Source organism: Solanum stenotomum, chromosome 9 (assembly GCF_019186545.1).
Source record: "Solanum stenotomum isolate F172 chromosome 9, ASM1918654v1, whole genome shotgun sequence".
Lineage (NCBI taxonomy): Eukaryota > Viridiplantae > Streptophyta > Magnoliopsida > Solanales > Solanaceae > Solanum > Solanum stenotomum.
In genome coordinates, this window is record NC_064290.1 from 34,624,486 (window position 1) to 34,640,043 (window position 15,558).

General features: G+C 32.6%; 1 long non-coding RNA gene across 1 annotated transcript; it reads left to right on the plus strand.

The window, feature by feature from the left end:
- The first annotated feature begins 930 nt into the window (after positions 1-930).
- On the plus strand, positions 931-3,818 carry LOC125876945 (uncharacterized). The gene is made up of 3 exons (XR_007447560.1): positions 931-1,056; positions 1,491-1,567; positions 3,611-3,818. It is a non-coding gene; the product is annotated as an uncharacterized LOC125876945 (long non-coding RNA).
- The last annotated feature ends 11,740 nt before the right edge of the window (positions 3,819-15,558 follow it).

Genomic DNA, 15,558 nt, shown 5'->3' on the forward strand with positions numbered 1-15,558 from the left:
AAATATATCAAAAATTGCCATTCGTAAACATTCGAATAAAATATAAAAATCAAGAAAAAGACATAAAATCACCTCAAAAAATTCCCGAATCGCACCTGTCACCCAGAATATCGATACATATAAAATATCAAAATTTTATATTTTTTCATAACTGCCCGAAAAAATAAAAATTTTAATCTGTAACCTTCCAAAAAATATAAAAATGAATAAAAAGACATAAAAACACCTCAAAAAATTCCCGAATCGTACCAATCATCTTAGAATATCGATATTAATAGCATATCAAAATTTCACATTTTTTCGTGACGGCGCGAATAATATCAAAAAATTTAATTTGTAAACAATCGAAAAATATTAAAATCAAGATAAAGACATAAAAATACAGTGATAAATTTCCGAATCGCATCAGTCACCTTAGAATATTGATATGAATTAAATATCAAAATTTCACATTTTATCATGACTTCCCGTAAAATATCAAAAAATTTATGTAATGACTTAAAAAGTTGACTTTGGTCAAACTTCTTGGAAGTCGTGCTCAGATGAAAATTCTGACAGTTAGGTTAGCTTCGAAAGATCGATTTTGGTCTAGAACGACCCTTTGTTCACTTCCCGAGGCTTTAGATGGCAGTTGTGGAATCTGGCTCAAAACGATACTGGGTGTGGGACCCACTTTTCATCGAAGCGAGCTCCAAATGGAAATTCCGCCTTCACCGTTGAGTCCGAAATATCATTTCCAATCAGATTCCATATAAGGTTTGTATTTTTCCGACTCCGAACGAGTCCGAAACATCGAAATTTAAGTTTGAAAGGGTTGTAGAATTTTGACGCGGCGGTAACGTGGCAGAGCCACGTGACGCCACCTGGCAGAGGAGTGAATTCTGGAAATTTCCAGAATTTAGGACGAAATTCGTCCATATTTTTTTCTTCAACTTCAACTTGAGATTGCTCCTTCATTTTGAATCCAAATTAAGTGATTCAAAAGGCAAACTTCAAGAGAATTTCGAGGGGAATCTAGCGGTGGTCTCAGAAACGCGAGGGGAGGCTTCATTTGAGGTAAGAAATCGATTTTTAGCCACTGCCAGGGTGATTTCCGGATGGTTTTTTTGTTGAATTTTGAAATGTGAGATCTTGATCATCGTAAGTCCGTTTTGAGTCATTCTTGAGGCTAACTTGTAGAGTTTTTCGCAAGGATCGTCGTGGTATAATCTGTTTGGGTTGAAAGGGTCTCGTTTTTCCGGAAATTGGTGATCAAGGGGCTGTCCATTTTAATTGTTGTGGCTGATTTGCGGTGTTTTAGGCATCTGTTTGTGCTAAAATTTTGGGTATTAGTTTAGTAAGGTATTTGGGACGTTTCCACGGAGTCGATTTTGAGATTCTAATTGTGGGCCCCACAATCCCGTTTTAGACCCGATTTTGGGTCCGTCTCCGAAAAATATAATTTTAGTGTCAATATATTCGTAATGACGAGGTGATTAACCTTTTGTTAGTGGGGAAGCATTTGGAGACCGTTCGGAGAGGAAAAGATCCGGTACCGTGAGTTGGAGCACGCGTGATCGGCTTTCAGGTAGGCTATGGTTTTCTCTCGTGAGATTGAGCATGTTTAGGCAATTGTTTATTGATTTGCTTGAGTATGGAGGGGTTCGGGTGTCGAGCATGCTAAATTTCTATAATTCCTGCCTTAGACCTTATTTCGGGAAAGTGTTGGATTATGACAGCATGTCTCTTGATATTATTGAATATCCATATCTGGTGGTGTATATGATAATATTGATTTGAAGTATGTTTGGCCTTAGTCTAGGCTTAGACTAGTGTTGCCATAGACTTGCGAGATTTCGGATGTCGTTGGGCAGTAGAACTTTTTCCGACGTCGTTTCGGACGGTTAGCTCCTTGTAGACTGATATAGCAGACTTGAGTCTGATAGTCGGTAACTCAGCTTATGACCTTGTATCCATAATGCCCTGCTTTTATATCGGCTACAAATACCCGGTTAAAGTCCGTGGTCTAGCTTACTCATTATTGGATACTTCCTCGGCGATTTGGGGTATATGAGGGTCGGACTAAAAGGATTATTTATGGTAATCGGTTTGGTGATATTTCCCGCGACGGATGGTTGGATATTGATTCTTAGCTACAGTACCCGGTTAGAGTCCGTGGTCCAGCTTACTTATTCCAGGTTTAGCTACAGTACCCGGTTCGAGTCCGTGGTCCAGCTTACCTGTGATCTGGTTTCAGCTACAGTACCCGGTTAGAGTCCGTGGTCCAGCTCATTTATGTCCAGGCTTAGCTACAGTACCCGGTTCGAGTCCGTGGTCCAGCTTACCTGTGATCTGGTTTCAGCTACAGTACCCGGTTAGAGTCCGTGGTCCAGCTCATTTATGTCCAGGCTTAGCTACAGTACCCGGTTCGAGTCCGTGGTCCAGCTTACCTGTGATCTGGTTTCAGCTACAGTACCCGGTTAGAGTCCGTGGTCCAGCTCATTTATGTCCAGGCTTAGCTACAGTACCCGGTTCGAGTCCGTGGTCCAGCTTACCTGTGATCTGGTTTCAGCTACAGTACCCGGTTAGAGTCCGTGGTCCAGCTCATTTATGTCCAGGCTTAGCTACAGTACCCGGTTCGAGTCCGTGGTCCAGCTTACCTGTGATCTGGTTTCAGCTACAGTACCCGGTTAGAGTCCGTGGTCCAGCTCATTTATGTCCAGGCTTAGCTACAGTACCCGGTTCGAGTCCGTGGTCCAGCTTACCTGTGATCTGGTTTCAGCTACAGTACCCGGTTAGAGTCCGTGGTCCAGCTCATTTATGTCCAGGCTTAGCTACAGTACCCGGTTCGAGTCCGTGGTCCAGCTTACCTGTGATCTGATTTCAGCTACAGTACCCGGTTAGAGTCCGTGGTCCAGCTCATTTATGTCCAGGCTTAGCTACAGTACCCGGTTCGAGTCCGTGGTCCAGCTTACCTGTGATCTGATTTTGGCTACAGCACCCGGTTCGAGTCCGTGGTCCAGCCCACCCGTGCCCGACCTTTGGCTACAGCACCCGGTTCGAGTCCGTGGTCCAGCCCATATAGGTTGACTCATTAGCTATAGTACCCGGTTCGAGTCCGTGGTCCAGCTTGCACGTGGTGTATTCCCAATTCCTCACTAAAGCTTCAGTTTAGTCTTGATTACTCTCATCTGCAGGTTGAGGTTTTGGAGGTTGGAGAGATTCCGGTTAAAGTCCGGGACGTAATGAGATCTTGGAATATGATTGGGAATGGTTCAGTTACAAGTCCGGAAATTGGTAATATTGTGATAGACCTTCTAGCTCCATTATTTTACTTCAACTGTCAGTCCATCTGCCGGGCTTATGGGGGTCCGTGCAGGTGGTTTCTTTTATTGTGCACGAGCGTACCCGTCGGGTTTATGGGAGCCCGGCGGAGTTAGTTAGATTGCTTGTCTTTGTTGCCTGTACGCTCGTGTACATACCCCCCATTTACTACTCTTTGCACTTGATGTGACCCTTTATTTGCATTTCAGTTTACTTTTGCTTATCTTGCTCAGTCGGCCGATGATGCCTACTGGGTACCTGTTGTTTTGGTACTCATGCTACGCTCTGCATCTATTTTGTGATGCAGGTCCGAGCACTAGTAGCCAGCGTTGATCGAGCTTGGAGTAGACTTATCTGGAGACGGGGGTGAGCACACGGCGTTCTGTACTATTTCGGTCTCCATCTGTATATATAGACTTGTCTTCTTCCCTTCGAGACAGTCCAGTCTCTGTTGTCCAGTTTTGGGACTTGTACTCATTTTGTAGTAGCTCTGTACTAGTGACTTCCAGGTTCTGGGAGGGATCTTTATTTGTATATAAGTTTTTGGTTTGCGTCCGCCTGTTTATATTGTTATTTGCCTACTCTTGTTTGATTTCTACCCTCAGACCCATTACTTGTTGTTCCGGGTTACGGGTTGGCTTACCTACTGGTGGGTTATAGTAGGTGCCATCATGACTTGAGAAATCGGGTCGTGACAATTTAATTCGTAAACGTCTGAAAAATATAAAGATAAAGAAAAGGATATAAAAGCACCTCAAAAAATTCTTGAATCGCACTTGTCACATTAGAATATCGATATGAATGAAGTATCAAAATTTTACATTTTTTCGTGACTGACCAAAAAATGTCAATAATTTTAATTCGTAAATGTCTGAAATACATAAGAATCAAGAAAAAGACATAAAAGCACCTCAAAAAATTCTCGAATCATACATGTGACTACCCGTAAAATATCAAAAATTTTAATTTGTAAACGTCCAAAAAATGTAAAAATCAAGAAAACGACATAAAACACCTCTAAAAATTCCCGAATCACTCACCTTAGAAAATCTATATGCATAAAATATCAAAATGTCACATTTTTTCGTGACTGCTTGAAAAAATTCAAAAATTAAAATTCATAAACTTCCGAATAATATAAAAATCAGGAAAAAGACATAAAAATACCTCGAGAAATTCCAGAATCGTACCTATCACGTTAGAATATCAATACGAATAAAATATCAAAATTTCAAAAAATTCCATGACTGTCCAAAACATATCAAAAATTTTAACTCGTAAATGTCTGAAATATATAAAAATCAAGAAAAAGACATAAAAACCTTAAAAAAATATCTCGAATCGCACATGTCACATTAGAATATCGATATGAATAAAATATCAACATTTCACATTTTTCGTGACTGCCCAAAAAATATAAAAATAAAAATAAACATAAAAACACATCTAAAAATTCCTGAATCGCATCAGTCACCTTAGAATATCGATGCAAATATAATATCATAATTTCACATTTTTTCGTGTCCGGCCGAAAACTATCAAAAATTTTAATTCATAAACGTCCGAAAAATAAAAAAAATAAAGAAGAAGACATAAAATACCTCAAAAAAAATCCCGAATCGCACTTGTTATCTTAGAATATAGATACAAATAAAATATCAAAATTTCACATTTTTTCGTGACTACTCGAAAATATCAAAAACATTAATTCGTAAACGTCCAAAAAATATATATAAAAAAACATAAAAACACTTCTAAAAGTTATCGAATTGCATCAGTCACCTAGAATATCGATACGAATAAAATATCAAAGATTCACATTTTTTCATTACTTCCCGAAAAATATCCAAAATTTTAATTCATAAACATCCGAAAAATATAAAATCAAGAAAAAGACATAAGAACACCTCCAAAAATTCCAGAATTGCACTTGTCACCTTAGAATATCCGAATAAAATGTCAAAATTTCATATTTTTTCGTGACTGTCCGAAAAAATCAAAATTTTTTATTCTTAAACTTTTGAAAAATATAAAACGAAGAAAAAGATATAAAAACACCTCAAAAAAATCCTAAATTGCACTAGTCACCTTAGAATGTCTACGAGTAGAATATCAAAATTTCACATTTTTTCGTGACGGCTCAAAAAATATCAAAAATTTTAATTCGTAAACGTCTAAAAAATATATAAATCAAGAAAAACACATAAAAACACCTCAAAAATTTCCCGAATTCCACCTGTCAGCTTAGAATATCGATACGAAATATATCAAAAAATTAATTTCGTAAACGTCCAAAAAATATAAAAATCAAGAAAAAAACATAAAATAACCTCAAAAAATTCCCAAATCGCACCAGTCAGCTTAGAATATCGATATGAATAAAATATCATAATTTCACATTTTTCGCAACTACCAAAAAATATCAAATATTTTAATTCGTAAACGTTTGAAAAATATAAAAACTAAGAAAAAGACATAAAAAACACATTAGGAAATTTTAAAAATCAAGAAGAAGATATAAAAACACCTCAAAATTTTTTCAAATCGCACCTGTCAGCTTAGAATATCGATTCGAATAAAATATCAAAACTTCACATTCTTTCATGACAGCCCAAAAAATATCAAAAATTTTAATTCGTAAACGTTCCAAAAATATAAAAATCAATTAAAAGAAATATAAACACCTCAAAAACTTCTCAAATCGCACATGTTACCTTAGAATATATTGATACGAATAAAATATCAAAATTTCATATTTTTTCGTGAATGCTAAGAAATACAAAAAATTTAATTCATAAACGTACGAAAAATATAAAAACAAGAAAAGCAAATAAAAACAGCTCAAAAAATTTATGAATCTAACTAGTCACCCTAGAATGTTGATACAAATGGTATACGTTTCACATTTTTTCGTGACTGCTCGAAAAATACCAAAAAAATTAATTTGTAAACATCTGTAAAATATAAAAATCAAGAAAAAGACATAAAAACACATCAAAAAATTCTCGAATCGCACCTGTCACCTTAGAATATCGATACGAAAAATATCAAAAATTTTAATTCGTAAACGCCCAAAAAATATAAAAATCAAGAAAAAAATATAAAAACACCTCAAAAAATTTATGAATCGCACCTGCCACCTTAGAATATCAATACGAATAAAATATCAAAATTTTACATTTTTTCGTGACTACCCGAAAAATATCAAAACTTTTAATACGTAAATGTTTGAAGAATATATTAAAATAAAAACACCTAAAAAAATTTCTGAATCGCACATGTCACCTTAGAATATCGATATGAATAAAATATCAAAATGTCATATTTTTTCGTAACTGCCCGAAAAATATCAAAAATTTTGATTCGTAAACGTCCGAAAATATAAAAATAAAATAAAAAACAACTCAAAAAATTCCTGAATCGCACATGTCACCTTATAATATCGATACGAATAAAATATCAAAACTTCACATTTTTCGTGACTGTCCAAAAAATATCAAAAATTTTAATTCGTAAACTTCCAAAAAATAGAAAAATTAAGAAAAAGATATAAAAACATCTCAAAAAATTCTTGAATCGCACCTATCACCTTAGAATATCGATACGAAAAATTTTAAAAATTTTAATTCGTAAACGTTTACAAAATATAAAAATCAAGAAAAAGACATAAAAACACCTCAAAAATTCTCAAATCACACCCGTCAACTTGAAATATGGATACAAATAAAATATCAAAATTTTACATTTTTTCGTTACTGGCCAAAAAGTATCAAAAAATTTAATTCGTAAACGTCCAAAAATAATAAAATCCAAGAAAAAGACATAAAAACACCTCAAAAAATTCTCGAATCGCACCTGTGATCTTAGAATATCAATACGAATAAAATATCAAAATTACATTTTTTCGTGACTTCCCGAAAAATATCAAAAAATTTAATTCGTCAAAGTCCGAAAAATATAAAAATCAAGAAAAAGACATAAAAACACCTCAAAAAATCTCGAACCGCACAAGTCGCCATATAATATCGATACGAATAAAATATCAAAATTTCACATTTTTTCGTGACTACCTCAAAAAATATCAAAAATTCAAATTCGTAAACCTCCGAAAAATATAAAAATCAAGAAAAAAACATAAAAACACCTCAAAAAATTCCCAAATCGCACTGGTCACCTTCAAATATCGATATGAATAGATTATCAAAATTTTAGATTTTTTCGTGACTGATCGAAAAATATCAAAAATTTTAATTTGTAAACGTTCCAAAAACATAAAAATCAAGAAAAAGACATAAAAAGACCTCAAAAAATTTTAGAATTGCACGTGTCACCTTAGAATACCAATACAAAACAATATCAAAATTTCACATTTTTTCGTGACTGCCCAAAAAATATCAAAAATTTTAATCTATAAACATCTGAAAAATATAAAAATCAAGAAGAAGGCATAAAAACACGTCAAAAAATTCTTGAATCGTACCTGTCATCGTAGAATATGGATATGAAATTTCAAATTTTCAATTTTTTTGTGACTGCCAGAAAAATATCAAAAATTTTAATTCATAAATGTTCAAAAAATCAAGAAAAAGACATAAAAACACCTCAAATATTTCTCGAATCGCATCAGTCACCTTAAAATATTGATACGAATAAAATATAAAATTTCAAATTTTTTGTCACTCTCGAAAAATATCAAAAATTTCAATTCGTAAAAGTCCGAATAATATAAAAATCAAGAAAAAGATATAAAAACATCTCAAAAATTCCCGAATAGTACCTGTCACCTTAGAATATCGATACGAATAAAATATAAAAATTTCACACTTTTTTCGTGACTGCCTAAGAAATATCAAAAAGATTAATTCGTAAACGTCCGAAAATACACAAATAAAAAAAAACATAAAAACACCTCAAAAAAATCTCGTATCGCACCTATCACCTTAGAATATCAATACTAATAAAATATCAAAATTTAATATTTTTTTGTGACTGCAAAAAAATATCAAAAATTTTAATTCGTAAACGTCCAAACAATATAAAAATCACGAAAAAAACATTAAAACACCTCAAAAAAATTCCGAATCGCACCTATCACATTAGAATATCGATATAAAAAAATATCAAAATTTCACATTTTTTTGTGACTGCCCGTAAAATAAACCCCATCATTACAAAAAGAGGTTCAAAAAATCTAACCATGACCCTAGTAAAAATAGATTCAAAACAAATAACACTGACTGGTGTTGGGGCCGTGGAAAAATGAGACATCGAGCCAAAGATTGCCCAACCACGAATAAAAAGAAAGAAAAAATTAATATGTTAGAATTAGAAGAAGAAGTTAAGAATAAATTGTATTTTATTCTAAAAGAAAATGAAAACAACTCCTCCTTTTTCCTTCAAACTAATTTTTTTTCTTTCTAATAATCATGATTACAGTCTTTTCTAATCATAACAAAGTTATGATTCGCAAAGACTGCAATCATGACTATTGGAAAGATAAATTTATTAGTGGTTTACCAATACTATTTACTGAAAAGGTTCGAATAAAATTAAAAGATAGGTTTGAAGGAAAAATTCCTTACAATCAATTAACCTATGGTGACCTCATAAGTTTTATAAATATTACAAAATGAACTGGGAAAATTTTGTCAAAACTTTGGTTATATTAAACTATCTGCCCCATCAAAAGAGGTTTCTAAAAGAATTCTCGGACCGTCCNCCCCCCCCCCCCCCCCATTGTTATCAGTGCCAAGTTGACCGGAAAAGGTATGAGTAGGAGCGGCTAAGTCCCTACGCTGTCCTTGGGTGGACAACGTTGAAACTTAGGTTGCGGTCGGTATAATAAGTTCAGAGTTTGGTAGTTGCTGTTCTTCTTCCACTTATGTTCTTAGTTTTATTCCTTAAAGTTGGCTAAACAATTAATCGCGGTTTAGACTTTGGCAAATTCGTACTTTTCTGTTGGATTAGCTCAGACTGTGTGTGTCGTAGAGCTGGACCCGGAGGGTGTTCCCGTCGCCAAGCCTAGAGGAATAAAATAATAGAAGGTTAGTGAAAAAGGTAACAATAGCTACTCCACAAAGAATTTATTATTTCGAAAGTAATTTTTTAGCCCAAGGATGGTGTTCTTCTCCCTGCTAGATTCTCCATCAATTTAAAATGAATTCACCTATACATCAAAATATTTTAAATAGTATTAACATCTCTGCCACCTCTAATAAAATTGCAAAAATTGAAAGTGATCTGCAAAATTGGAATATTCTTAAAGAGCACTTTAAAGAGGTTTATAAAACAGGACGCTTTGATTTTATTAAATATAATATTAAGACTTCTGAGTCTACTATTGCCATTAACAAAAATATTGAGACTATTAAATTGTTAGCAACTAACGATATTAATAGGTATAAGAAATTATAAATTTCTTCATATAGGACTTGTCCAAGTAGCAGTCAAACCATAATATAGATTGGGTTTAGATGTACGCATATGTCTTCTCTAAAGAGATAATAGGTTATTAAATTTTGATGATTCATCATTAGCAGTACTACAAAGTAACCTTGCCAATGGCATGATATACTTTAATTGTTATCCTAATTATTCAATAGATATTAATATCAAAACGTAATTGATACATTAACATTAAATGTTAAAACTAAAAATATGAATAGTAAGGCTAATACTAGAGAAATAGCCATAATATATAGAGTATATTATAGATAAAATAACCTTAGCCCCTAAGGCTAAAATGGTAAGTAATAAATGAGTTACCATGTTCATGGAAGCAAATCATAACCATAATAACACCTTTGTCCCAAAGTTGATAAAATGGAATGACGTATTGACAAAAGATGATTGGTATTTTGACTCCATAACGGAGCATGAAATTGAAGAAGAAAATTCAAATATTGACCAAGTAATTCAATTTCAAGATGGATCAATAGATTTAAAATTAATAAGATCCCAATCGTGTAGTTAAGTCTTTTCAAGTAGAAGAATGTCATTTTCTTGATCGTCTTTTTCCATAACAACGGAGGGAGATGAAATATCCTTAGAAGAGATAGATAAAAAATTAAAGGGGGTAGATTTCTCATAAACAATTCCCAAAGTAGAATATGAACTTAGGAATTCTAAACCCATAAAATCTACAAGTCCCACTACTAGTTAAATTCAAGAAATAAAAGATTCATTATGCATGTTTAGATTGGATGAACCTTTTGAACCATATATTAAATATTTAAATAAACTTTGGATTAGTCCAGAAAATTTCATTAAAAAACAGTGGTATATACAAAGATATTCTTTATAAGAAAGATTAGCCTATAGAGATCAATGGTTCAATGATATGAAAAGATTAAAATGTAACATAGAATTTTTTAGATGTTTTGTATACACAGGAAAATTAGACGATCAAAACTAGTCGTTAAATATGCTTGTTAATAAATGGTATACAACAAACAATAAAGTAGTTGAGTCTAGTATTTCCCCAGTAGAAGAAATTACTTTGCCAAGAGACGGTAAAGTAATTACCGCCTCACCCTTTAAAATGGATATAATAGACACAAAAGGTGATCTCACAAATAAGGATATAAATAAAATACTGCAACAAAATAATTATACGAATCAACTACTTTACGTGGTCTCTAATCAAATCTTAAGAGCGGATAATAAATCAGATATTAAGGATAAACCAAGCTCTTCTTACAAGGGTAAAAATAAGGATTTAGAAACTCACCCAATATTTAAATTACCTGAACTTCCCAAAGATAAATTTCCTAACTTTCAAGAGAAACTTGAAATTACTGATGAACTTATAGGAATAATTAATGAAAAGTTAAAATCCAAGGCCATAAATACTTTGTCCAAATATAATGATAATGAAATTAATAAATTAGGTTCTAATTATTCCATCAAAAAGAATTATTACAAGAGACCTTCCTTTCCAGATATGCAGTATGAAGAAAATGAATTTCTATCTCATACTTCACACTCTTGAAGTTAAATTGCGGAATGGAATATTGATGGACTCGCGCAACATCGAATATATAATAAATTACATGAAATGGGTATAGGCATTACGACATATAAAATGAAAAATTTATCTAATAAACAAGCCGCTAATTAATTACCGCCGAATTTACTGACAGATTAAAAAAATGGTGGGACAACTACCTCACTGAAGATAATAGGGAAAAGGTAGTAAATGCCACTACTATTATCCCTATAATTAAAATTGAGTCTGGAGGTCAAATTATAGAAAATCAAATTCTAGAAGATGCCACTGCCAGCTTAATTTATAGTATAGCTAAACACTTTATAGGTGAACCTCAATTCTTTCAATATAGAAGTTTAGAAATATTATCTAATCTATCTTGTCCAAAGTTAGATGATTTTATGTGGTATAAAGATATTTTCATGAACAAAGTTATGATTCGCAAAGACTGCAATCATGACTATTGGAAAGAAAAATTTATTGGTGGTTTACCAATACTATTTGATGAAAAGGTTATAATAAAATTAAAAGATAGGTTTGAAGGAAAAATTTCTTACAATCAATTAACCTATGGTGACCTCATAAGTTTTATAATTATTACTGAATTAGAATTATGTACAAATATGAAACTTAAAAATCAACTGAAAAAGGATAGTAAAATATCACAAAATGAATTGGAATAATTTTGTCAAGACTTTGGTTATATTAAATTATCCGCCCCATCAAAAGAGGCTTCAAAAAAAATTAAAAGGAGCTATAAGAATGACCAAATATCGAGAAAATCTCGTCATTACAAAAAGAGGTTCAAAAAATATAACCATGACCCTAGTTAAAATAGATTCAAAACAAACAACACAGACATGTATTGGGGCTGTGGAAAAATGGGACATCGAGCCAAAGACTGCCCAACCACTAATAAAAAGAAAGACAAAATTAATAGGTTAGAATTAGAAGAAGAAGTTAAAGATAAATTATATTATATTCTAGAAGAAAATGAAAATAAATCCTCCGATGAAAATCTTAGCAATAACGATCAGCTAAATATAGCCTATTATTATGATGATAGTAAGTCATCAGACCCTTGTGAATGCGGCAGTGCAATTTGCACCTGCAAAAATCATTCCATAAATGTCATCACTATTAGTAATAAAGAAACATTCTTTGATATGATAGATCATATTAAAGATCATGATTTTAAGAAAAAAAATACTTAATTGCTTTAAGAGATTTAGTTCTTGATAAACAATCTGATAATAGAACTATTAAACCCTTTGATATGACAAGTGTTTTAAATAAATGTAAACAATCAATTAAATCCGAAATAACCTCACAAAGTATTTAGACAAAATTATTACAAATAAAAGATGAAATAAATGAAATTAAGTAGAGACTCAACATTCTAGAAGTTGAAATAATTACTAACAAAATATTAAATAATTTACCACCTAATTAAGAACCGAAAAATTATAAATCCGAACCTAGAGAAACATCAAAAGAAGTAGAGATTCTCGCTAAATTAGGAATTAATACAATTATGGTCCTTAGACCGCAATGCTACCACATACCTATCAGATTAATCATAAAAAAATTACGTCATTAATAAAATTGCATTATTTGATACAGGCGCGGATCAAAATTGCATTATTGAGAGATTAATTCCTAATAAGTATCTCTAAAGGCATTATCCGATTATTTTCCGCAATCGAAAAAAAGATTAAAATAAATTATAAACTCTGGAAGGCACACATATGCAATGATGAAATTAGTTTCATGAATGATTTCATGATAACCGAAGACATAAATGAAGAAATAATATTAGGTATTCCTTTCATCACCCAAATAAAGCCTTATACTGCCCAGTTAGATGGCATCCATACCAGTGTGCTAGGAAAACATCTTATATTCCCCTACCTAAACTGTATGTCGAAAGGTGAGAGTAATTTCATAAAAGAGAAAAACATCTTTAAAATAAATTTACTTTCACACCAAGAAAATTACACAATAAAAATTATTAAACCTTCTCCTCCTCCTAGATTTTGCTTAGCCTTCTTTATAGCACTAGGAGTTACTCAATTTCAAAATAATTTAAATAGTGACTGCAATGCAACTCAATATATTTTTCATAAAAATTATATGTTTTCAATATGGAGAATTTTATTATCCAACTTTGTTTTTCAAATAGAGGGAGGAAATCTCCCAAAAATTTTAATAAAAGAATTTTTCAAGGAAATAATGAGACCATGAATAAGACCTTTGAGGCCCCCATTCCCGATGTTCAAACCAGAAGAAAAAATGAAAAGACCATTTTATGAAGAAGATCAAACAAAATCAGAAGATATATACATGTATTCCCATCTACCAAAATATACTATACCTTCACCATTAAAAGAGCCTATAACCAGCTCAACCAAGCTACAACCACTTCATTCAGTTTTCCGAGAAGATTCATCCTCCTTGATCAATAAAAATATTTTAATTCAAATAAAGGATAGTTACCAAATGAAAACCGCATAGATATACCCACAAGTGGATCTTGCTTCCACTTTTCAAAAGGAAAAGGAAAAAAATATTTCAAATAAAAAACAATTTGAGTTAACAGTGTCACATGTACTGCCAATTACTGCACTTGATAAAAAATGTAAAAATTATGGAATTTATAAGTCATTCTATTGATGAATTAATAAGTAATTAAGGTTTTTAAGATACTTTTCAGAGGAATTCTTGAAGAACCCATGATTCCCAAATTCTAGAAAATTGGCCTATGTGGGTCTTTGTGAATAAGATCTCTACTGGTGATATTATGTTTAGATTAGATTGTATTGATGTTTCCTATGATTATCTACACTTATTCATGTTGAATTGTTGGTATATTGATGAGTTGATAATTATGGCCTTATGGGCAAAGTTATGGGTTGATCCCTTTGTTTATAGAATTGTACTTAGATTATGTTTATGTTATTGAATTACATTGTTGATTCCTATTGATATCTATGTCAATTGATCGTGAATTGTTGAGGATTGATCCATGGTGATCATGGCTTGGAGAATTGGTTAGTTGACCTAACTTCTAGTCTATAGTATAAGAATTGATGTTGTGTGGTTTGGTCCACTTATGGTGGCGGTGTTTACTTCTTGTCTATATATACATGTTTAGATCATGGCCTTGAAGGCAAAAGATGTGAAATGAATTGAGGATTATGATGCATATGTTTATGAAGTTGTGCTATGAAGGTTATGTATGAAATCCTCAATGCTAGCATGATGTTTAAAGTGTGTTGATGATGGGGAGTATAATGTGAATGATAATGTTAGGGTTAAGGTGTGGTCTACATGATTGATTATGTTAAGTGCTATTGTGGAATGACCCCTACCTATATGACCCCTATATGAATGTGTGATCATATACATGTTAGGAGTACCTATTCAATGTTGAATGTGTCCTTGTCTCCTATGATAAAGTGTGGGTGTGTGGTCTAGAATCCCTAAAGGCTTTATATGTGAATTGCTTATGATTTGGGGATGTTGTGAAAGTGTTGTGATCCCTTGAAGGAAAGTGCACTCGATATCAATGTTGTTGCTATTATGTCACTATGAGGACCAATATGCACACACACACTCTACATGTATAGCGATGAATATGATGTGTTATGGTGTCAATTGAAAGGTTAACTCTTATATGCACCCTTACATCTTATTATGCATGCAAAGTGTATGATTAGCAAGGTATGAATATGTGTTGTATAAATGTGTTTATGTGAAAGGCTTTCTCACATATGTACACACAGATGAATGAATGAATAAGGTTTATGATAATCTAGTGAAAGGGAGTCTCTTGAAAGGTTTTCTCAATTGTACTCTAAACTAGACTGTGTTATGAATATGTTATGACTATGTGAAAGGTCATTCTCACATAATGTAGGTTCTATGACGAAAGGTAATCTCATCTTAGAAATCTTTGAGCTATATGATGTGAGGGATTAATTCCCTAAAGCCTATTTTATGAACTAATGTTAAATAAAGGCTTAAAGATGTTTAAAAAGAGAATTGGAGCTTAGCACTGAGTGAACATGAAAAATGAGAGTGTGGGCTTCACGTTTAGCAAGTCCAGTTTCCCACAAGAGAACCTTCACGTTTAGCAAGTCCGGGTTCCCAACATAGATGTTGTTTCATGAGATGGAAACCTCCGCGCCTAGTAAGTCAAGGTTTCTAGTAGCAATTTGCTTGTTCCATAACTACGTGACCCGTAGGTCTTAGCTTAGTGGATCCAC